The 22,551-nt window shown below is 55.2% G+C and overlaps 1 long non-coding RNA gene across 1 annotated transcript; it reads left to right on the top strand.

Annotated features, from left to right (window-relative positions):
- Positions 1-1,023: 1,023 nt before the first annotated feature.
- LOC118024586 lies at positions 1,024-2,541 on the top strand. Its single transcript, XR_004683139.1, has 2 exons — positions 1,024-1,275; positions 2,232-2,541. It is a non-coding gene; the product is annotated as an uncharacterized LOC118024586 (long non-coding RNA).
- Positions 2,542-22,551: the final 20,010 nt, after the last annotated feature.

Here is a 22,551-nt window from a genome sequence, read left to right on the forward strand (position 1 = left end):
TTTGGATAATCTCCGGATGATTAAACTGAGACTTCCTTCTGGGCCCTGCAGGCTCTGGGGTTCCTTTTAAGTAGAGAACCCCCGTCCTGCAAAGGAAAGCCATGAACGCGAGACCAACAGACCGCACATCTGCCACGGCCGGCCTGGGGGCCAGGCCTTCCTCACTCTGCGATCCCAAGATTACTGGACGCTTAAGTGACTGCGCCACCCAGATGCCCCATCATTCACAGGTTTTATCCTCTCAGTAGGTATTGCTGTCCCCACTTCATAGCAAAACAAAACGGGAACCCTCAATGGCCATCGGAGCCCCAGAGCGCTGGCTCCAGGCCTGGCCTGCCTCGCCAGGGGACCTCCCTAGGGGCCCGAGATGGAAACCGGATGCCAACATTTACAGGGATGGCCCCAGAGAATGTCCTCAGCTGGAGCAGACTTTGCTCACACTGTCTGAAGCCGTGTGGGAGAGGCATGCTTCCGTACATGAAAATGTGCTCAGAAGAAACCTAGCGAGAAGGAAGGGTGTTACAGGCGGTGAGTGGGGCCAGCGCCGGGGCGTAGGACTGCCAGCAAGCTCACCTCGCACTTCTCCTGGTTTTCCCGGATTCCACCGTGGGTTCACATCACTTTCGTAATGTGGGACAAAACCACATTTGCCAGTATTTTAAAATGATGCATTCTTGTAACGCTGGCCCCGTCATTAGCCTCTGAGCCCTCGACACAGAGAGTGGGGCCGCTGTGTATTTCCCACCCCTGCTGGCTGTCAGTGTGGAGACTGTTTCTCTGCAAAGCCGATTTCCCTTCTCCAAACAAAATGACACAAAGCAGCTTGTTCACCCCAGCTCTTGCCACATATTTGGGATGACAACATTCTTCCAAATAGCCTGGAAGGGCCCCAGTGACCAACCTAGACGTGCACTTCTAAGTAAATAATTTTACTTGCCAACATTCCTTTCTGGGGTGAATCTTCCAGCTCGTCCGCGCCTCTCAGTCTCCCGCCCCACTCAGCCCTGCAACAAGCACAGCGCCTCCATCTGTGGTCACTCTGAGTTTGTCACCGTGATAAGCTGCTAAGATAAGCATGAATTCCTCAGCAAGTAACAAAACAGCAGAATCAAGTTCACGTGGGCGGGAAAGTCATCCTCATTCCGGATCATGTTGATACACGCGTGTGGGCGGAAGTCAAGGGTCAGCGTGCACACAATCCTGGCTGCACCCATGGGAGGTCTGCCCATCATCGGCCACGGCTGTTGCGCTGGATCGAAAGTTTGAGCGTTCCAGGTAATGAATCAAACATTGAGGAAGGAGCTCGCTCTCTCCAACAGTCTGCTAAAATGGCGTCCGACCTGTGGAGTGGGTAGACCAGATGTCAGCAGGTGCAGCCCCATTTGGGGGCTGATTTGCTGCCTGCAGGGGGCGATGGCTCGGCCCAGAGGAGCCAGGGGTGCCATCAGGGGATCTGGGAGACTGGCTGGGCTTGCCAAAGGGGTGGGCTGTGGTAGGGAAGGCCCAGAAGCCAGCAAGAGACACATGAGAGCATCTTGGTGACCAGCCGGGGAGCCTTGTTTCCTGCTGGACTTCAGCCTTATTGCTGAATGGGAGTGAGTCAGAGCTGCGGGTGGTGACCACAGTGATGGGCATCAACATCCAAGGCTAAATCCTGTCTCTGGTCAGGGTGGGGACAGATGTGTTAGGGTTCCTATTATAGATTCCTATTGCCTGCCATGTGCTTATCAACTTTTTACAATTATAAATGGCATTTTATTAAGAAAAAGAAGACTAGGGCGCCTGGGTGGCTCAGTTGGTTGAGCGACTGCCTTCGGCTCAGGTCATGATCCTGGAGTCCCGGGATCGAGTCCTGCATCGGGCTCCCTGCTCAGCGGGGAGTCTGCTTCTCCCTCTGACCCTCCTCCCTCTTATGCTCTCTGTCTCTCATTCTCTCTCTCGCAAATAAGTAAAACCTTAAAAAAAAAAAATTAAAAGAAAAAGAAGACTAGGGATGCCTGGGTGGCTCAGTCAGTTAAGCACCTGCCTTTGGCTCAGGTCATGATCCCAGGGTCCTGGGGTCCAGCCTCGCGTCGGGCTCCCTGCTCAACGGGAAGTCTGCTTCTCCCTCTGCGAACTGTCTCTCTTTCTCTCTCTCAAATAAATAAATAAAATCTTAAAAAGAAAAAGAAAAAGAAAAAGAAGACCAAGACATTGCTATGGGCTGAGGCGTATCCCCTCAAAATCCATAGGTTGAAGCCCTACCCCCTCCAGGACCCCAGGATGTGACCGTATTTGAATATAGGACCTTTGAAGAGATGATTAAGGTACAATGTCATTAAGGGGCTTTAGTCTAATACGACTGGAGTCCTTATAAGGAGAGGACATCAGGACAGAGACACACACAGAGGGACGACCCCGTGAGGACCTGGGGAGGAGATGGCCGTCTGCACGCCCAGGAGAGACCTCGAGAGGGACCGGCCCTGCCATGCCTGGATCTCGGACCTCCAGCCCCGGGGGTGGGGGGTGGGAGGGGTGGAATAAATCTCTTTTGTTTTCAGACGCCCAGTCTGTGCGCTTAGTTCTGTTGGGTTGAGCTGACTGATACAAACATGAAGCTTTTTTGGGGAGGGTGGGGGGAAGATAATTCCCTTGCTGTGTGCACGCCCGGTCAGACCGCAGTGATTTTCCCCAGCCACATGTGTGGTTTTGCGTGTGTGATCCTGAGCATCTGAGGCTTCGTCAGGGACACCTGTCTTGGGGTCCCACAGCGCTCCTTCGCCATCTGCTGTACACGTGCCCTCCAGCGACACACCTCGAGTCGTGTGTTTGCTGACCCTGCGACCTCAGAGTGGGCGCCACCCTGACCTGACCAGAAACCTACAGCCAGTGCTCCTTAGAGAGCTCTGGCCTTCAGAAGAGCCACCCCGCATGGGACAGCCCGATCAGCGCACTGACGTGTCCTGCAGCCTTACGGAGCTATGTCGCGGCGGTCGGGAGACTGTCACCCTCAGAACAATAACATCCAGTGGAGCAAAGTTTGGTCCGGCCTGGGGGCAGGGCATATGTTTCTCCGTGCCACCCCCCACTCCCTGATGGGCCAAGAAACCGCTCTCTGACAGGTGGGCGGGGCTAAAGACGGAAGCACGTTCCAGTGACCAGCGTCCAGCCCAAATAGCAAAGCTCCTCCTTGACTCACAGTCACTGACCTATAAGCGTGCACTGCAGTCACCTGCGAGCGTTATCCGTCTACACAGCGCGCTGTGCCCGAACCGGGTCAGGGTCACTTTGCTGCAGGTACTGTCCAAGATCGTAGAATGCTGAAAACCAGACCCAACCCTTGCATGATCCCGGTTCTCCTTGCCCCCTGTCGGGAGGGGTGAAAGCGCTTATGAATGGTCGGGGAAATCAACAGGTGGAAGAGGATAAAAAAGGTCAATCAACGATGTTGCTGAAACTTGTAACACTCGGAAAATTGGAGATCCTTTTCCAGACTTTTTTGGCAAGCTTTCTCTCCGAGCTAAACTAAGCTGCCCGCCTCCTCTCTCTCAAAGGCAGGGACGAAGGCATATTTAGGAAGCACTTTCCACGTGCTCACAACTCTTGAGCAGAGCACATGGGGTGACAGATAGTTTGTGTGCCCCTCACGGAGCAGCCCCGCGGCAGGATCTGTCCCCCCCGGAGTGCCGGCCCACCCTCCACGGCCACGAGACTGAGTCCCCAGGGAAATGATCCCTCACTCTTGCTAACGTTCTGAGCCATGACCACGTGGCAGGTACCTGCGTGGATCAGCCTCCCTGATCTCCAAAACCAGCCCAGGAAGAGCCTCTCATTGGGACGCCCCACTGTAGATCGAGATCCTGGAGAGTGGGCACTGAAGACCCTCCAGAAGGTCGCTCTGTTGGAGGGAAATCTGGGGCATGGACCGGGAGCTTGACGCGGGGCCCCCTGCCTCTCCTCCGGGAGTTCAGTGACTGAGCCAAGTCGGTTGCCCGCATCCACAGTTGCTCACAGTCTGAGAGTGAAAGCCCGCGCACAGCCCTGGGGTGGACCTAGCGGGATGTTCCAATGAGGCCCGGAGAGAGCTCAGACGCATCCAGGAGAAACGCCAGGGCAGGGGCCCTGGAGGCAGAAGGACGGGTTGGATGGGATGGCTTGGGGTGTGTGCAGTGTGAACCTTCGGGAGGAAGGTGGAGGGTCCTGCTTCTGTCCTCACGGGCAACACTGCCCGCGTCAGACATAGCCAGGGGTCCCCTGGGTGCTCCAGACCCCGAGCCAGGAAGGAACCCCCCCCCCCGTGTTGCTGGGACAAGCTGGCTTCCCAGGCGGGCGGGCCACTCCTGCCCGAGGCAGCCAGGCTGGCAGCCCCCAGCTCCCTCCTCCTCGCTCCCCACCTTTGTCCCTGCACAAGGGAAAGAGTCCCGCATGGTCGCTGGTGGCCCAGCAGGGGGTTGTCCAGTGAGAGGAGTTCCATCGCAGACTTGGGCTCCCCACCCAGCCCTTCAGTGCCGGGTCAGGGTCCTGCCGGACGGCCAACTTCAGCTCCTTCCACCCAGGCTGACCGCGAGGCCCACTTCTCGCCGGCCACACCGAGCATCCCGGTGTCGCGGCTCTGCGGCCTGCTCTGGGCACGTCTGCAGTCCTTCCTGTCTGTGGGGATCCACCAGCGGGCCCCTCTGCCGTGAGGACACGCGGCCGCTGCCCCTCACCTGCCACCCCGTCTTGCAGCCCCAGAAAGATGAAGCCTGGGGGACTCCACGGTTACAGCTCCTCGGGAGGAAGGCTGCAGACCTGTCCCCAGCACTGAGCTGTGACAGGGTCACCCTCCCCCCAGTAACTCCCAGCAAAGGGTAAGCGGCAGCCAGGACAGGCCTCATGCACAGACACTGCACTTTTCTGGGAGCCTCGGAGGCCTGTCTCTGAAAGAGCAAATTCTCTAGATGTTGGTTTGGTAGCTGAGGGGGCTGTGGGAGAACTGGAAGTGGGTTGGTCGTTAAAGGGTAGCAGCTTTCCGTGGTGGCAAGTGACATTCGGGACGAGTTCGCGTTCCCGCTGGGACCCTGCTCCCCGTCACCTGCAAGATCAGCGCGGCTGTGGTTAGCGATTGCTGAGGGAGCAGGGCCCACCCAGGCCTCGGGGGCTGTGGCGGCCGCGAGGTTTGCTGACGGCCACCGTGCGGGGAGGTCTCACCCCAGCCTCTGGTGTCCAGTGTCGGGAGCAGCCCGTTAAAGTGTTCGGAATTCCGCCAGCCGGGTCGCCACGGGCCTCGTTAAAAGTGAAATTATATAGGGACGCCTGGGTGGCTCAGTCGTTAAGCGTCTGCCTTCAGCTCAGGTCATGATCCCAGGGTCCTGGGATCAAGCCCCACATCGGGTTCCCTGCTCCGCGGGAAGCCTGCTTCTCCCTCTCCCACTCCCCCTGCTTGTGTTCCCTCTCTTGCTCTCTCTCTCTGTCAAATAAATAAATACAAGTCTTTAAAAAGGTGAAATTATATAAGCTTATAATTAAATAAATCGTATTAAAAAAACACAGGCCGTCAATTCTCAAAACCTATCACTCCCACATTGTTCTGCCATATATTGGTATTGGTCCTGCCCCTGGGGTAGCCCTGTCTGTCGGCTCTGCACGGGGGGAAAGGCCACGTCGTGGCCCGGGGGCTTGGCTGAGGCCGTGCCGGAGATATTCACGCACAGAAACTGGCAGGTGCTGCAGACCAGGCGTGTTTTCCCCAATAGCCTGTCGGTGAACATCTACTGGCGCCCCAGGGGCCTTCCTGTTTTGGAGGCCGGTGGTCACGTGCACGCAGGGTGGGATGCACAGGACAGAGCGGGCAGACTTCGCAAACTCCGATCTGCCCCAGGGAGAGAGAGAAAATGGATGCCAAGTGTTCAGCTCAGTGCTCGGACCCTAACTCCTCACAATGCCTCGGCTCTGTGCAGCAGGTGTGCCCTTCAGCAGGTGCTCACCGCTCACCACCACGTCGCGACCTGCCCGGGGACAGGGCTGTCTTATTTGTGCCCCGTGCACCCCCAAAGCCCAGCGTGCAAGACACGGCCTCACAAATGTGTCTTGGATGGAGGAGACACTTGCTGGCCATCTCCAAGCTCGTTCGGAGCAGTTAAGGGAGGATTGCGTGTTTACAAAGCTGTTAATAGTGAGCACAGCGAGCCATTCCGCAGTCGGAATCTCTGGCATGTTCTCATGGGTGCTCGGGTACTCGGCCCTCCTGTGCCCAGGCATCCTGGCATCCAGGCTGTGGGTGAGCGACGGGCCTTCTAGGCGCCCACCCCGGCCGCACAGGGGCTGAGGGTGCTCAGAGCCCTCCTGCTCCGATGGCCTCAGCCCCCGTCTCCCCTCTCTCCGCCCTTCAGCCCGGCCACCGCCCGCCTCCTCCTGGCCTGGCCATAGCACGCTGACGGCCATCTTCAGCTCCTTCCACCCAGGCTGACCGCGAGGCCCGGCCTGGCTCCTGCTGGTCTGCACTGAGCCGCAGGTGGACCGGCCTCTCCACTGGACTCGCCTGCAAGGGACAGGGGACAGCCACTGCCCGCCACGTGGAGGGCTCCACGGCGGCCCGGAGACCGGGCGGCCACGCCTGGTCACCAACAGGCCCGCGGCGGCTTTGGCCTTCCCCCCGCCCGCTTAGCAGCCAAACACCCCGCACTTCATCACACACCAGAGTGAGGAAACGTGCCCAGAGCCCCCAGCGCAGACTTAACCCGTATCTCGCTGGTGAGAGCCCGACACATGCCTGTCTTGGATCAGCCGGTGCTGGGGCGGAGGACCCACCATCCTCTTCACCCAGGGTCCTTGCTGGGACTGCTTCCTGAGCAAAGTGGGGCAACGAAGGAGGGGAGGGCTGCTGGGGCCCCGGACGGTGGAGCCAGCCAGCTCTGTGGGGGCCAGACGTGCTGCGAGGAGCCTCGGGCTCTGCCCCGAGGGATGCAGTTGCCCCAGTGAGCCGAGGCAGAGAGGCAGGACTTACAGGGGGTCCCCTAGGGTGGGCGCCTTAAGCCCCCCAGGAAGGACAGATTGATTTCCTACTAAGTCACTGGGGGGAGGGGGCCAAGAGGATGCAGGGCTGAACAGAGAAAGACTCTGGGGGCCTGAGAGCGGGCCAGGCAGGTCCTTGTTCAAACAGGGTTGCTGCTTGAGAAAGTTCCCTTACGTACCAGCTGCAGTGCATTTCTGTCCCCCCCCCCTTTTCTTTTTAACGATCTTGCAGTCCAAGCATTTTTCCGGGTGCCAAATACTAAAATGGAAGGAACCCATTAACCCTTTCCAGTGCTGGGCATTCCTGAGCCCCAGTCCCTTTTAGATTTTTCTCGCAACCCTCGAGCGCTTTTTAAAAAACGTGTTGGGTTTGTAACAGCTGAAGTCAGGAGGTGCCCGAGGACGGAACGGTGAGGAGGGACCCCCAGCGCTGCTGCAGGACCCGGGGCAGGCGGCGGGCATCGTGTGACAACACCGGGCTGCTTGAAAGGATCCAACACGGCTTCTACTGCAAAATAACTCTGTTCCATGTGGTCGCCATTGGGCGTGGGGAATGCTCTAAAATTGAAACCAGCTGTTTCGTCCTACTGAACCGAGGGGCTGAGCTACGCGGACTCCCTGCGGGAATCGCAGAGCCGGGAGACCCCTGCTTGGAGGCGGGGCCCCATGCCCAGCACAGAGACTGCAGGCAGCTGTGTGCGGTAGTTTGCAGAGCGCCCCTGAGTTCTTGGGGACAGAGGTGAGGTCACTGACCTGGGCTTTCCAGGAACATGCTGCTGCTGAGCATCTGGCACGCACGGCCGGGGCACAGCCCCCCCTTGCCCTGCAAGAGGGGAGCCTACAGGACGTGCCTCTCACTCACATTGAGATTCGGACCAAGAGCTGTTTTCCGATTGCTTTTATTTTCTTGTAAAAGGAGGGCACGCACACGATAGGAGATCCAACGTTCCAGAAGGGCTCTGAAGCCCCCTCCCCTGCACCAAATTCCCAGTCCGTCTTCTCAGACCCTACAGCTCCTCATTGTACCCCGTGCATCCCTCCAGAAGTTTCTCAGGGACCAGGAGCTCAGGAGGCAGGGTTGTGAGTTTTGGGGACTGATGGCCTGGGTTCAAATCCTACCTTCCTTCATGTTCCTGGCTGTGTCACATTGTCACCTGTGAACTCAGGGCCTCTGTTTCCTGTTCTGTGAAATGGGCGCAACTTCCTAACTCAGAGCGTTGGATGAGGAGGTGCACGGAGAGCTCCTAGCACAGGGCTTGGCGTGCGTGCTGTCCATCTATCATGACGGCACCAAGGCACTGGGCAGCTCAAGGGGCGTCCCCTCTTTAACTCTTTAACTCTTTTAAAACCCCTGCCCCCCCCCACCGGCCACAGCTGTGCATTACTTTGTGTGTCCGTGGGGTCCCAGTGCACCCCACCCCTGCCAGCGGGTTGGGGTACACTCATCTTGTGTGTCCAGAATCTCCCTTCTCACCGCTCTGGGGGCTGGGAATCTGAGATCAGGACGCCTGCACAGTTGGCTGCCCGGGGAGGGCCCTTTGCTGGCGAGCTGGTGTGCAGACGGCCCCCCTCTTGCTGTGTTCAGGGCCTCTGCACATGGATGCTGTGGGGACACAGACATTCAGCCCACAACAGGCATCCTGTGTCTTTGAGAGCTAATAAAGCAGAGGGAGAAGTGCATGTTCAGGTGGGATGACTCTCTACCTGAGACCCTGTCTGCCCCCTGGGCGGGCGGCATGGGCTCTCCCTGCTGGACCTAGGGACCGTGCAGCCGCTTCTGCCCGTGATGACTCAGTCCACACATACTCCGGGGGGACGCGCTCTGGTCGAGTGCTATGTCCACTTCTGAACGGGAGCCCCCCAGCTCCCTGGGCACAGCCTGTCAGTGGCCCCTCGCTGGGCCCGGTCTCAGTTGCCCCCAAGGAAGGAGCTGTCTCTGAGCTGTCTGCAGCCAGGGACCCTCGTTCTGCAGTGCCCCCGGGACAGCGAGGGGGACCGGCGGGTTGCGAGTCCAGGGGCCTCGTCTCTGAGAAAAGTGGCCGCAGGAGGAGTGATGTCCAGGATGGTGCTTGTGGAGGGTTTTTGACCCCGTGGAACTCAAGGTGGCCACCACTCCGGAGTCTACTGGGAAATGCTGGCTGCCCCTTGACCAGGGAGCTCAGAGCTGGGCAGCAGCCTCTGTAGAAGGTGGCTTGCGGGAGTCCAGCCCTGGCTAGGGTTCTGTCCCTGAGGACACATGGTCTAGGGCCTGGGGAGGCTCTGAGTAGAGCGTGGGAAGCCCATAGGAAAGGCTCAGGTTGGGGGGCCAAGGACTGAGGGAAGGAGGGAGGGGGAGGGAGGAGTGAGGAGGAGGAGGTCAGGATGTGTGATGGTGGAGGCCGGGGTGTGTGATGGTGGAGGCCGGGGTGTTATTGGTGGACCCAGACCCGGACCCAGACCTGCACTCTCCAGAGTGGCCTCAGTCCCTCCGCGCAGCCCCCCTGAGGAGATGGTGCTGGTGCCCTTGTTTCTGGTCAAGAATCAGGCTGACGGTGGCAGAAACGGGCTTTGGGCTGAAGTCGCCCCAGTGCTGGTCCCTGGAAGCCTGAGCTGGTGAGCACCTTTCCAGGTCACACGGCGATTGTTAACACCCCCATGGCTCTGCCCAGAGCTGGAAGATCTCAGAGCCTCCCCATGCCGGGTCCCTGTGGTCACTGGCTGTCATTCTGTCCCACAATCTGGAGCCTCCTACCTGGCAGCGACCTTGAGCCCCACATGGTTGGCTGCTGGGGTACCCTTGACTCTGAGTCGAAAGCCTGCCTCTGGGGAGCAGATGGGCCTTTACTGAAGTTGAGAAACCGGGGAAAGCGAGACCAAAGGATTTCAAAGCAAAAAACCAGCCCACTGCTCCCATCTGGCTTGGTTCTCCAAACACCAGGCGATTGCATTATGTCTTCGTGGCACCGCCCACATTGGTCCAAGCCGCTGATAGTTCGGGACAAGGAGTGCGCCCTACCCACTCTTGGGCGGTGGCCGTGGCTGTCACTGTCAGGAAGGGGAAAACCTGACGGCCTCGGGGCGCTGGCGCTGCTCGATGGAGAAGTCCAGGCGGACAGTAAAACCCGCATGAAAACAAACTCATGTTCAAAAGGTTCAAACCAGAGAGACCCAGGGCGGAGATGGGAACGCCCCTGAGGTGTTGTGGCTGCAGGCTGTGTGCGGGGTGGCATCTGTGCGGACGGGGACCAGGCCAGCCACACGCCAAAGAGCTTTCCAAATGGCCTGGAGGAAACCAATAGCTCATTTTGGAGACCAGGTCCCACGCAGAGGGTGAAGGACAGCATGTTTGGTTGTGCATGCTCACCCAAGTGACCCCGCGGTACTCACTGGTTTACCCTCTAGGTTTGCATCGTGAGAAGTTGCCCACATGGAGAAAACTTACAGGGACAGTAGGGATGCATGCCCCACGCCCCCACCTGGAGCCCCTTGGAGTGTTTGCTCTCTCTCTGTCTTCCTCCCTTCCTCCTATTCCTTCTCTGATGCACCAGAAGCTGGACCACAAAGCTCGCGACATGGGGCACGCCCTTCTCCCGAGGGTAAGGGCTTTCTCTTGCATCCCCAAAATCACATCATCATGCACGAAAATTAACAACAATCCCTCGAGAGTATCCACTGTCCTGCCACATGCAAATTTCCCAACAGCACCCCAAAATGTGAAGCAGCGCCCATCACTATTCATCCATCCTATGGGTTGTTTGTCTCCCTGGAGACGTCCAACCTGGTGTTCCCCACCTCCTGTGACACTTTTTATGGAGCCCAGGTGGGTCAGGGCTGACTCTGCACTCGTCCCAGAATGAGGTCCCAGTGGAGGTCAGGGCTGGCGATGGTGGAAGTCAGGGGTGTGTGATGGTGGAGGTCAGGGGTGTGTGATGGTGGAGGTCAGTCAGGGTGTGTGATGGTGGAGGTCAGGGGTGTGTGATGGTGGAGGTCAGGGTGTGTGATGGTGGAGGTCAGGGGTGTGTGATGGTGGAGGTCAGGGGTGTGTGATGGTGGAGGTCAAGGCTGGCGATGGTGAAGGTCAGGGGTGTGATGGTGGTGGCCGGGGACAGTGATGGAGGAGGTCTGGCCCCAGGTCTAGCAGAAGGTGTGACTTACCCTGGTTAATGGCACTGCTAACTGGAATGACTCTGTGGGGAATCCTGACGCAGTTGTCCGTCAGTGTGGGAGAGAAGCTGCGTGTTAGAGACCGGAACAGGCGTCCGAGGGCGAGGAGACTTCTCAGTGGCTGGGAGGTGGGGGAGAAGGAGCGTCAGGAACACCTGCTGGGGAGGCCGCCTCTGAAGGCCTGGAGCATGGAGAGAAATGGAGGGAGGCCCTGACAGTCCCTCTCGCCCCTCTGGGGCAGGCCTCAGGCAGACTAAGGGCAGTGAAGTCCAGGAGGCTCACCGCCCCTGGGACATAAGAGAGAGCTACTTCTGTTTGGCGGGACCTTAGGGCCGGCGTGGCAGGTGAGCAGGAACGGCAGCTGACACAGGGGCCCGGCTGCGTGCTCCCTGCATGCCCCGCAGAGGACCCGGCCCCCCAGCTGGGAGGTGGCTCACCCCTCCATCCAGCCCCGCACCCCACAGGGGAGCCCACGGCTGAGCAGAGCCGCCGGCCCTCTCTGACTCACAGAGTCATGAGCTCCGAGAGGGGGGCTGCCCCAGTGTCCTCAGGTCAGGGGGCCGCACATGTCTGCACAACTGGGGGTGCCTCCAGGTCCTGGCAAAGCACACACTTTGCGAGGAAGCACGAGATTTTGCTGAGAATGCAAGAGAGCAGGGCTAGGAGAGAGGGCAGGGCTGAGCCCGGCTGCTGGCCCCCGTGGGACCCAGGGGCTCTAAGGACTGGCAGGAAAATGGGATGACAATGTAGGGAAAACTCGGGGTGGTGTCTGGTCACTGGAGGAGCCTAACGGACCTTCTGCCAACCCCCTCTCTTGCTGCCGCATGTGCCCCTGTTCAGCTGAGTCCTGCGTCCCTGGTGGGTGGCCTGGTCTGGGGGTCCCCCTCTGCCGCACAGCCCTGCGGGTCACCTGCTCACTGGCTCAGTCCAGCCCGGGACAACCCCACCCCCGCTGTAACCTGAGCCTCCTCTGGAATGCAGGACCCTGCGAACAGAATTAATCCTCTTTACTTTGGCAGCTCTGGCTGGAAAAGAAAAGTGTGGGGGTGGGGTGGAGAAAAGCCAAAGACCCCGGCTCTGCTGTCCCTCGGCAGCTTAACAGGAAGCGGTTAGGGGCCTTGGGCTAGGCCCAGACGTTTTCCTGTGGATTCTGCAGGACGGAAAGCGACAGGGCCTTCCAGTAACTCATGTGCGCCGTGCCCGGACCCGTGAAGCTGGGGTGCTGGCTCAGTCGGCAGTCATCACCCCAATGGGGCAAGATGGGGACACGGTTCAGCCCACGTGTGAGACGGGTGTGCCCGTCCCGTCTGGAGCAGGGACCCCAGGCGCCCGCTGAGCCAACGCCGCCTTGGCTCGGCTTGGCCATAGGCCTGTGGAACCAGCCACGGGATCAGAACCACCCACGGTGCCCCGACCTGCCAGCGACACACGGGGGGGGCTGTCCTTCGGGCTGGGGTGGCCAACGGTGGCTGTGAGTCAGGCAGATGTTAAAATAGATCCTCCCTGTACACCAGCTAAGCTCGTGGGATGTAGAGACAGAGCCGATGAGCGTTTTGGGGGTAACAGGGAAGAGCTTGGGATTGGCCCGGGCCCTGCCTCTCCAGAGTCGGCCACAGACGTCTGGGAGCCATAGTTCCATGGGCCTGGCCCCAGACTTCATACCCGGTGGTGACAAGGCCACCTCCTCGGCAGTGCCCTAAGTGGGTCTTCATCATCCAGAAGAATTTGGAAACGTTGTTAAGACGTCTTTGTTAAAAAACCAATACGGCGATGGAAGGAAGAGACCCTGTCTGAATTGTCCTGTCCTCAGGGTCAAGGGCGAAGCTGCTCTGGCCGGCGCCCCTGGCCAGCGGCACCCTCCCCGGCCTCCCGTGCTGGTCCCAGGAAACATTTCAGGCGAGGGGCGGGCCGGTGCCCCGTTCTGTTTGTCTCCCATGGCCAGTTTATTTTAGTCTTTAAAATCTCGCTCAGTCCACTGAGGCTGTCTAATTAGAGGGTCCCACCGGCCCCGGTCTCACATTCTGGACAATGTGCCAAGGGACAGGAGCTGGTATGTGTCTGGATTATGAAACAGTCCCAAACCAAAAACAAAAACAAAACCCACAAAAAAACAAAGCCCCAACCACTGCAAACAGGAATGAGTCCGGATGTATCCTTTCCCAGGCCAACCCCGGGGAGACCAGAGTTCTGGGAAAGTCTCAGCCGCACAGGAGGGTCGGGCAGGGGATGGGAGGGCGTCTCGGCGCTGAGTGCCTCCGCGCACCCAAGATGGATGTGTGGGTTTGAGGCTTCGCTGAGACTTTCATCAGACCAAACCGCAGGAGATAGATGGGTTTTCACTCTGAGATGCCTCCCTTGTTTTTGTTGTGAGAGTTGTACAGACATTTAAAAAATAGATCGTGCCTACATCTGAAGAGTCCCCTCATTCGTGAATACATTCAGGGCGGTTTGAGGGGATGAGAAAGATGGGTTTTGAGAGAAAGCAATAAATGAGCCACCCCTCCCACCGCCGGGAAAACGGACACGAGATTATCTCAGGAGAGAGACAAGTTTTAAAAATGCTGAGTCAAGGGCCCAATGCTGGACACTGGATGCTGGACGCGGTGCACAGAGGCTCCGCTTTCCCCTGGGGGAGCAGAGGGGGGGAAGGGACCAATTCTACTTGTCTTTGCGATGCTCGGTGTTGGATAAATCGGAAGCATGAGGCCTTCGTCCACCAGCCAAGGAGCCCGCACTCCATATCCGTGGTCACCTCTGCCGACCGAGGGATGTGACCGCTCCAGATTCCCCGGGGAAGCTTGGCTGGTGGGCTTGTTTGCCAACCATGGGGGGACTGGGGTAGTTTCCCCGAGGCTGGAGTCCCTGGTTTCCGATCTGGGGCAGCCGGGATGTCAATGCCCCCACGTGCTACAGTTTTCCGGCCTACAGCCCCCCGCCCTGCACAGTCTGCTGCAGGGACTCTGGTGGAGCCCCTAGAGGCTGCCCAGGTACACCTCGCTCTTTGAGGAGGGACCGCGCCTAAGCCTAGAAAGTGGACGGGGACCAGGGTCATCTCCCCTCTCCGGGGACAGGTGGACAGCACAGTGACATGGGGAACCCAGCGCGCTAGGTGTCGGGCCCCTCTGCCTCCTGTCTGTGGAAGAGGGGGTTGCTCAGCCCAGCTACCTCATGGCCCTCTCGGGGTGCGATAAATGTCCCCAAGCTGTGCCTGGAGCTGAGGCCCCCACAAGCCACAGGCCAGCTCATGACCCGGGACACGGGGCATGTAACAGCCACTCTTAGGCTCTGTGTCCTCAACCTCAAGAGGGGACAAAGGCGCCTTTCTCAGGAGAGCATGGCCGCTGGGAAGCAGATGGAGTGGCGGCATCTGGGGTGGAACCGGGTACTGGGTGGACGTGGTGTCCCTCCCGCACAGCCCGCCTGGCCATCTCCTGCTTCCCACCAAGGTGTCAGGAACTAAGGGCTCCGCTGGGCTTGTCCCTGGCTCCTCCTGCATCCCGTGGCCCCCTGTCCCCCACTCCTGGGCGGGGACCCTTGCCCTGTGATGTGGGTGTCGGTAGATGGCACCACTTACTTGCCTTGCCCAGGGCCTTGGCTGATCCCGGAGAAACACTTCCTGCCCATTGTCCCCACTCCGTGGAGCTCGGGAGAAATTCTAGGGTATCCCCAGTGCCTGCCTGAGAGGACAGAGGCTCCCCTCACCAAATTCTGTCATCATCAGTGACATGGGTTGGTGGGGGGGGGTGGCGAAATCAACCCCATTTAATGGATCAGAAACTGAAGTTCAGAGAGCCCTACGCCCGCGGTCACTCAGCCAGGATGGGCCAGTCCCCACCAGGGTGAAATGACTGACCAGTCGCTTTGCAGCCCCATGGGCACACAGGGCCTAGAGTGACCCCTGTGTGCCCTTCCTTGTCCCCCCAAATATCCCCAAGGACAGCAGGCTCCTGGATGTCACGTCTAGAAGCTTACAACTCTCCTCTGGCACAATATCGTGATTTCAACACAAAACTGCAACATGGTCCCATAACGAATTCCGGACCGAATGCGTGATTCACAGGAATTTCGTAAAACAGATCACGGGCCATCTAAAGCATCTCAGACAAATGTGGTTGTTGGCCGGATCCTATCCCAGGTCGCCCAGGGAATCAGAGGTCCTCTGGGGGCGAAGTCGGACCCTGAACGGGCGAGAGGGGTGAAAGGGCTCTGGCAGGTGCGTGATTCAAGGCGGGGGGCATCCAGGGTCCGGCCCGGGTCTGGCCGCGCGCCTCCGTGGCCCCCAGGAATGCACCGAGGGTCCCCGAGACTCGGTTTTCTCAGCTGTAACACGACACCATCAGTAACAAGACTTCTCCAAGGACACTCCTGAGATTTCAATTTTTTCAAAGTACCCGTAAAGCTCAGCCGGAATCCTAGGTCCTTTGGGTTTGCCTGTGTTTGTGGTTTCACCTAAAAACGAATCCAGTTTCAGGCTAAATTAAACAAGAAGAAACAGGCATAGCCAGTGGGAAACTACTCTACTCGGCCTCCTCTCTGATGAGCTAATTTCTTGTTTTAAATTTCCAACCTCACGCCCTGTGGGATGCAGCCCTGCAGTGGCTCTAGCATGGTCCACACGCCGAGCCGCAGGCCACCCTCAGCCCCACGGGCTCCAGGAGCCCCTTGTCGTCCAGGCATGTCTCCTCCTCGCCTTCCAGCTCTTTGACTCACTGCAAGGGGACCCAGCGCACCTGGAGCTCGGAGCTGAGGGTCACCAGGTGCGGTCTGCCCCAGCCTGGCTTTGCCCAGAGACCCACGCTCCTGGAGGCGAGCACCCAGCAGGTTCCTGTCCTGTTAGATCTGTGGTGGGTACTTACGCCAAGTCCTCAAGTCCGTGATTTCAAAGGAATAGTGTTTAGATCACCGGGGCTCACAGGATGATTTAGAGAGGCTCCATCTTTTGGAAGGAAATCGCTGGGTTGAATGGATCGTTAAAAAACAAGAATATTACAATATTCAAAGTCTCCAGTGTGCTGGGAGGAGGGGTCAGGCCATCGCCACGAGATGCTGTGCCCACTGGATCTTTCCTAAAATCACTCCTGATGTCCCTTTCACGCTGACTACTGGGGTGATTTCTCACTTCACCCACAGACTGTTAGGAAGTACATTTTTTTTTCTTCGGGTGAAAAAAAATGGTGAAAATAAACATGAAGGCATAGGATGGTTATTAATGCTTTTAAAGGTTTTAAAATAAGCCCCAAACAGGCCCTGGACCCAGTCTGCACCCCACCCCACCCCGCCAGTCATTGCAACATCCAGGATTTAAATGGCGACATTGCAAAACATCCGCGTTTCCACTTTCTGAGCACAGGTCCCTCAAAAAGACGCGAGGCCTGAAATTATAGGCCGTCACTGTGACCGTAGGATAGATGAGGTTCCCACAGGCCAAGCCCAGGCTTCCTGGAACGTGTGGGTGTGAGGAGCCCAGTGCACCCTCGCTTTGGGGCAATCAGGGGGTTGCCCGGTCGTGCCCCCCTTGGAGGCTGACACAGGTCATAAGTCACGGCTGTCACCCATGCCCGGGGGCCACCCAGGGAACCTGGGAAAAACCCAAGGCTGGGAGTTTTGTCAAGCCTGCCTTGGGGTGTGCGGTGTGGGGTGCGGGGTGCGGGCTGTGGGGTAGGATGTGAGCTCTTGGCTTCACCCCTCCATTCCCGGGCAGTGGGAAGGCAGGGTGCTGAGAAAGTCAACAGAAGAGGGCAGCTCTGGGAGGCAGCTCTTGTGGTCGGGACAGCGGCTATTTGTGGGACCGGACAGGGCAGGCTCTGGGAGGGCCCACGGGGGGTGGTCCGGAATCCTGGACGCGCTGATGGCCTCTCCCAGGCCCGGGAGGGGGTGACATGGGTGTGTCCACTTCATGATAACTCACCAGGAGTTTGTGCACCCCTTTCTGTATATTTGTGATTCACAAAAGTTTGAAAAACATCGCAGGGCCCAGAGGGGGGCTGTGCCCCAAGGATGGCAAGCCTGAATTCCCACCAGCCTGGAGCCAGGAGGGCTCAGGGCAGCATGGAATTTGTGGAAAGCGAGTAAGGAAGCTGGATGTGTCTTGTGCAAGGGAAGGAGTGGTCTGTCCAAGCCTGGGGCCTACAGCTGCCCAGAATGCGGGTGACTCCAAGCTGGGGCAGCCACTCTGGAAAACAGTATGGAGGGTCCTCAGAAAGTTACAAATAGAGCTACCCTACGACCCAGCAATTGCACTCCTGGGTATTTACCCCAAAGACACAGATGTAGTGAAAAAAAGGGCCATATGCACCCCAATGTTCATAGCAGCAACGTCCGCAATAGCCAAACTGTGGAAAGAGCCGAGATGCCCTTCGACAGATGAATGGATAAAGAAGATGTGGTCCATATATACAATGGAGTATTACTCAGCCATCAGAAAGGATGAATACCCAACATTTGCATCGACGAGGATGGCACTGGAGGGTATTATGCTGAGCGAATAAATCAGAGAAAGACAAATATCATATGATCTCACTCATATGTGGATTATAAGAAACAAAACAGAGGATCATAGGGGAAGAGAGGAAAAAATAAAACAAGATGAAATCAGAGAGAGAGACAAACCATAAGAGACTCTTAATCATAGGAAACAAACTGGGGGTTGCTGGAGGGGAGGAGGTGGGGGAATGGGGTAACTAGGGGATGGACATGAAGGAGGGCACGTGATGTAACGAGCACTGGGTGTTATATGCAACTGATGAATCTCTGAACTCTACATCGGAAACTAATAATACACTGTATGTTAAGTAATTGAATTTAAATAAAATTGAATTAAATTAAAAAGAAAAGAAAACAGGTGCCTCCAGGCACTGCAAGAGGCCGAGCTGCCCAAGGGGCTCCCGCCGTCATGTCATGTCTCATGTCATGTTGGTGTCACTGTGTGCTCATGATCCCCTTCCCCAGCCGCTCTATTCTCCCAAGGAACACCCCGCGGAGGGAGGGCAGAAGTGGTAAATCCAGTAATGCTGAGGATACTGCTATTAATCTCATTGAACATTTACTATGTGGCAAATCAGAAAAAAAAAAAAAACAACCCTAAACTTTAAAGATTTTATTTATTTATTTGACAGAGAGAGACACAGTGAGAGAGGGAACACAAGCAGGGGGAGTGGGAGAGGGAGAAGCAGGCTTCCCGCTGAGCAGGGAGCCCGATGCGGGGCTCGATCCCAGGACCCTGGGATCATGACCTGAGCCGAAGGCAGACGCTTAACGACTGAGCCACCCAGGCGCCCCACAACCCTAAACTTTAAAAAAAAAATGTATAAAGATGGTTTTTCCACTTTTATTGAGATAATTGACCTGTAGCGCTAAGTTTGAGGTGTCCAGCGTGCTGGTTACATAACCTCATATTGTATCATACAGATATAATAAAACGAAAAAGCAAAAGAATTCTCTCCTTGTGATGAGAAGTCTTAGGATCCACCCCCTTAGCAACCTCCCTACACACCACAGCACAGCCCTGGTTACGGGCACCGTGCTGCGCATCACATCGCTGGTCATGATGTATTTACACCTGGACGCTTATATCCTTCGTCCCAGTCCCTGTCCTCCCACCCCGCCTCTAGAACCTCAGATCTACTCTTGCTTTACATGAGATTTGTGCTTTGTTTTGTTTTAGGTTCCACGTAGAAGTGAGCTCATACAGTATTTGTCTTTCTCTGTCTGACCTACTTCACTTAGCATAATATCCTCCAGGTCCATCCATGGTGCCCCAAGTGGTAGGATTTCCTTGTTTGTTTGGTGGCTGAGTAATACTCCATGGTATACGTAGACCACAATTTCTTTGTCCGTTCCTCCACCGGGGGACACTCAGGCTGTTCTGTTGTCTTCGGTGGTGTAGATACGTCTTCCAGATAGTGATTTCATTTCTTTGGATAAAGACCCAGAAGTGCAGTTGCTGGCTCGAATGGGATTTCTATTTTCAACTCTTGGAGGAACCTCCATACTGTTTTCTGTACCAGTTCGCATTCCCACCAGCAGTGCACGAGGGGTCCCCTTTCTCCGCATCCTCGCTGACATGTGCTATATTTTGTTGCTTTGACGATAACCATTCTGACCGGTGTGAGGTGACATCTCATTGTGGTTTTGATTTGCATTTCCCTGACCACCAGTGACGTTGAACATCTTCTCAAGTGCCTGTTGGCCATCTGGAGGTCTTCTTCGGAGAAATGCCTGGTCAGGTCTTTTGCTTATTTAAAAACTGGATTGTTTGCTGTTTTGCTATTGAGTTGTAAGAGCTCTCTATATTTTGTGGATTGACCCTTATCAGATAGATGGTCTGCAAATATTTCTTTTCCGTTCTGTAGGTTTTCTTGTCACGTTGTTCTTGGTTTCCCTTGCTGTGTAGAGCCTTTTAGTCTGAGATAGTCCCACTTGTTGATTTTTTATTTTGTTGCTTGCGCTTTAGGTGTGATTTCCAAAAAACCCTCACCACCACCCATGTCAAGGAACTTTTTTCCTGTGTTTTCTTCTAGGAATTTTATGGTTTCAGGTCTTCCATGCAAGTCCTTAATCCATTTAGAGTTAGTTTTGTGAGTGGTGTAGGATCGGGGTCCTGTTTCCATTCTTCTGCATGTGTATGTCCAGTTTTCCCAGCACCATTTACTGGAGAGACTGTTTTCTCCCCACTGAGTATTCTTGGTTCCCTTAAACAACTTTTATTGGGATGTTTCAGCTCCTTTTTTTTATAAAAAAAAAAAATCAGGTTAGTTGGTTTGTAAAGAGGTTAACAATTTCTGTTCATCATCGGCTTTATTGACAAAAGTCTCACTACTCATTAGATTCCCTTCTTCTTGGTCATTTTCTTTATAACACATCAGATTTCCTGATGATGGCGTACTATTTTAAAAAATTCATATACCAATTTTTCAACACCTATGAGGAAGGTGTTTTTATGAGCCCCATTTCACAGATGGGGAAAACTGAGGACCCAGGGGACTTGCCCCGGGTTGTGTGGCTGCCTTTTCCCCCCCTTCAAAGCTGGTCAGGGACAGAAGAAAGGGAAATCCTTGATAGGCCTGGACAGGCCTGGCCTGTCCCAGGGGCCACTGCCTCCAGACTCTTATCCCCATTACTGTAGGCTCTGCGGGGCTTGGCCTGGGTGCCCCAATCCCAACTCTGCCCGTGAGCTTCAGGACGGTCCAATGGGCCGACCTGCCTGCCATCTAGCCCCCTTACCCCTGCAAGGCCCTTCCTGTGCCCTCCCTTCCCTCAGCTGACCCCAGCTGACCCAGCCACAGCCAAGGCCTCCCCCCCTGCACCCCACTTGGGAGAGTATAGACATGCGCAGCTTATGCTGGACAAAAGTGCAAAAGCCAGTCCATGGAGGAGAACCTTTCTAACAAGTGGACGCTGGGGCAATTCGGGCACCCCTGGAGAAAAACGGAACCTCTCCCAGAGCTGCATTCCCTGTGCAAGAATGAACTCTAAATGGGTCATGGACTTACCAGTAAAACTATAGAACTTTCATTTTAAAAAATAGGAAAAAATCTTTGGGATAGAGCATTAGGCAAAGGGTTCTCGAGCTTGGCATTGATGCTTGGCGTTGAGCATCTCGTCATGTCCTAGTGGCCGTTTGTATGTCTTCTTTGGAGAAGTGTCTTGTCAAGTCCTTTGCCCGTTTTTAAATCAGGTTGTATTTGTTGCTTTTGTGGATCACTCTCTTTATAGTCTGTATATTGATCCCTCATCAGATACGCAAGCACATGCTTGCAAATATTTTCTCACAGTTTGGGGGGGTGCTTTTTCCCCTCTGTTGATATTGTCTTACAGTGCACAAAAAATTTTAATTTTGATGAAGTCCAAATTGTCTTTTTCTGTTGTTTCCTGTGGCTTTGGTGTCGCATCTGAGGAGTCTTTGCCAAAGCCAACATCGTGAAGTTTCCCTGTTGTATTTTCTCCTAATCATTCAATCGTGTTAGTCTTAACTTAGATCCATCCTGAGACAGTTTTTGTAATGGTGCTAGGTAAGGTCCCAACTACATTTCTTTGCTTGTGGATATCTGATTATCCCAGCGTCATTTGTTAAAAGACTGTCCTTTTCCTATTGAATGGTTTGGCAATTTGTCAAAAATTATTTGACCATATACGTGGGGATTTATTTTTGGGTTCTCTATTCCATTCCGTTGGTCTGAATATCTTTCCTTATGTCAAAACTACACTGTTTTAATAGCTACAGCTTTGTATTAAGTTTTGAGATGAGAAAGGGTTAACCCTCCAACGTTGTTCTTCTTTTTCAAGGTTGTTTTGGCTATTTGGGGTGCCTTAGGTTTCCATATGAATTATAGGATGGATTATTCTATGTCCTCATGAAATGTCATTGGGATTTTTATAGGGCTTGTTTTGCATCTGTAGACGGCTTTGGGTAGTGTGGACATTTTAACAGTATTAAGCCATGAACATGGGATGTCTTTCCATTTATTTGTATCTTCTTTAATTTCTTTTTTTTTTTTAACTTTTTATTTATCAGAGAGAGAGAGAGCGCACAAGCAGGAGGAGAAGCAAGCAGAGGGAGAAGCAGGCTCCCTGCTGAGCAAGGAGCCTGAAGTGGGGCCCGATCCCAGGACCCTGGGATCATGACCTGAGCTGAGGGCTGACGCTTAACTGACTGAGCCACCCAGGTGCCCCGCAACTGATTTTTATATGTTGATTTTGTATCTTGCAACTTTGCTGGATTTGTTCATTAGTTCTACCAATTTGTGTGTGTGCATGGTGGGGGGTGGGGAATCCTTAGGATTTTCTACACATCAGATCAGGTCATCTGCAGACAGAATTTTTCACTTCTTCCTTTTCAAATTTGAATAGCATTTCTTTTTCTTGCCTAATTGCTATGGCTGGCAAATAATATTCTTGAAATGACAAAATGCTAGAAATGGAGAGCAGATTTGTGGTTTCTGGGGGTTTGGGAAGTGGTGAAGGGAGCTGGTGGGTGTGACTATAAAAGCCCCAGGAGGCATCCCTGTGCTGTGTTCCATGTCTTGACTACATGTAATCATGCCAGAATCCCAGATGACATGTTGTACTGGAGTTTTGTAACATGTGCTCTTAGGGAATGTGGATAAAGGGCATATAAAATCTCTCTGTATTAGGTCTCACAAATGCACATAAATCTATAATTATCTTGGGGCACCTGGGTGACTCAGTTGGTTGGGTGTCCGACTCTTGATTTCAGCTCAGATCATGATCTCAGGGTCATGGGATCGAGCCCTGCGTTGTGCTCTGTGCACAGTGGGGAGTCTGCTTGAGATTCTCTCTCTCCCTCTCCCTCTGCTCCTCCCCCCGCTTGGGGAGGAGTCTTCTCTCTCTCTCTCTCTCAAATAAATAGATCTTTAAAAAATGTGAATCTCTAATTATCTCAAATAGTAAAAATTTAATATAAAAATCTGAACTTGC

The sequence above is a fragment of the Mirounga leonina genome, unplaced genomic scaffold (assembly GCF_011800145.1).
Source record: "Mirounga leonina isolate KUSES-001 unplaced genomic scaffold, KU_Mleo_1.0 Mir_199, whole genome shotgun sequence".
NCBI classification, from domain to species: Eukaryota; Metazoa; Chordata; class Mammalia; order Carnivora; family Phocidae; genus Mirounga; species Mirounga leonina.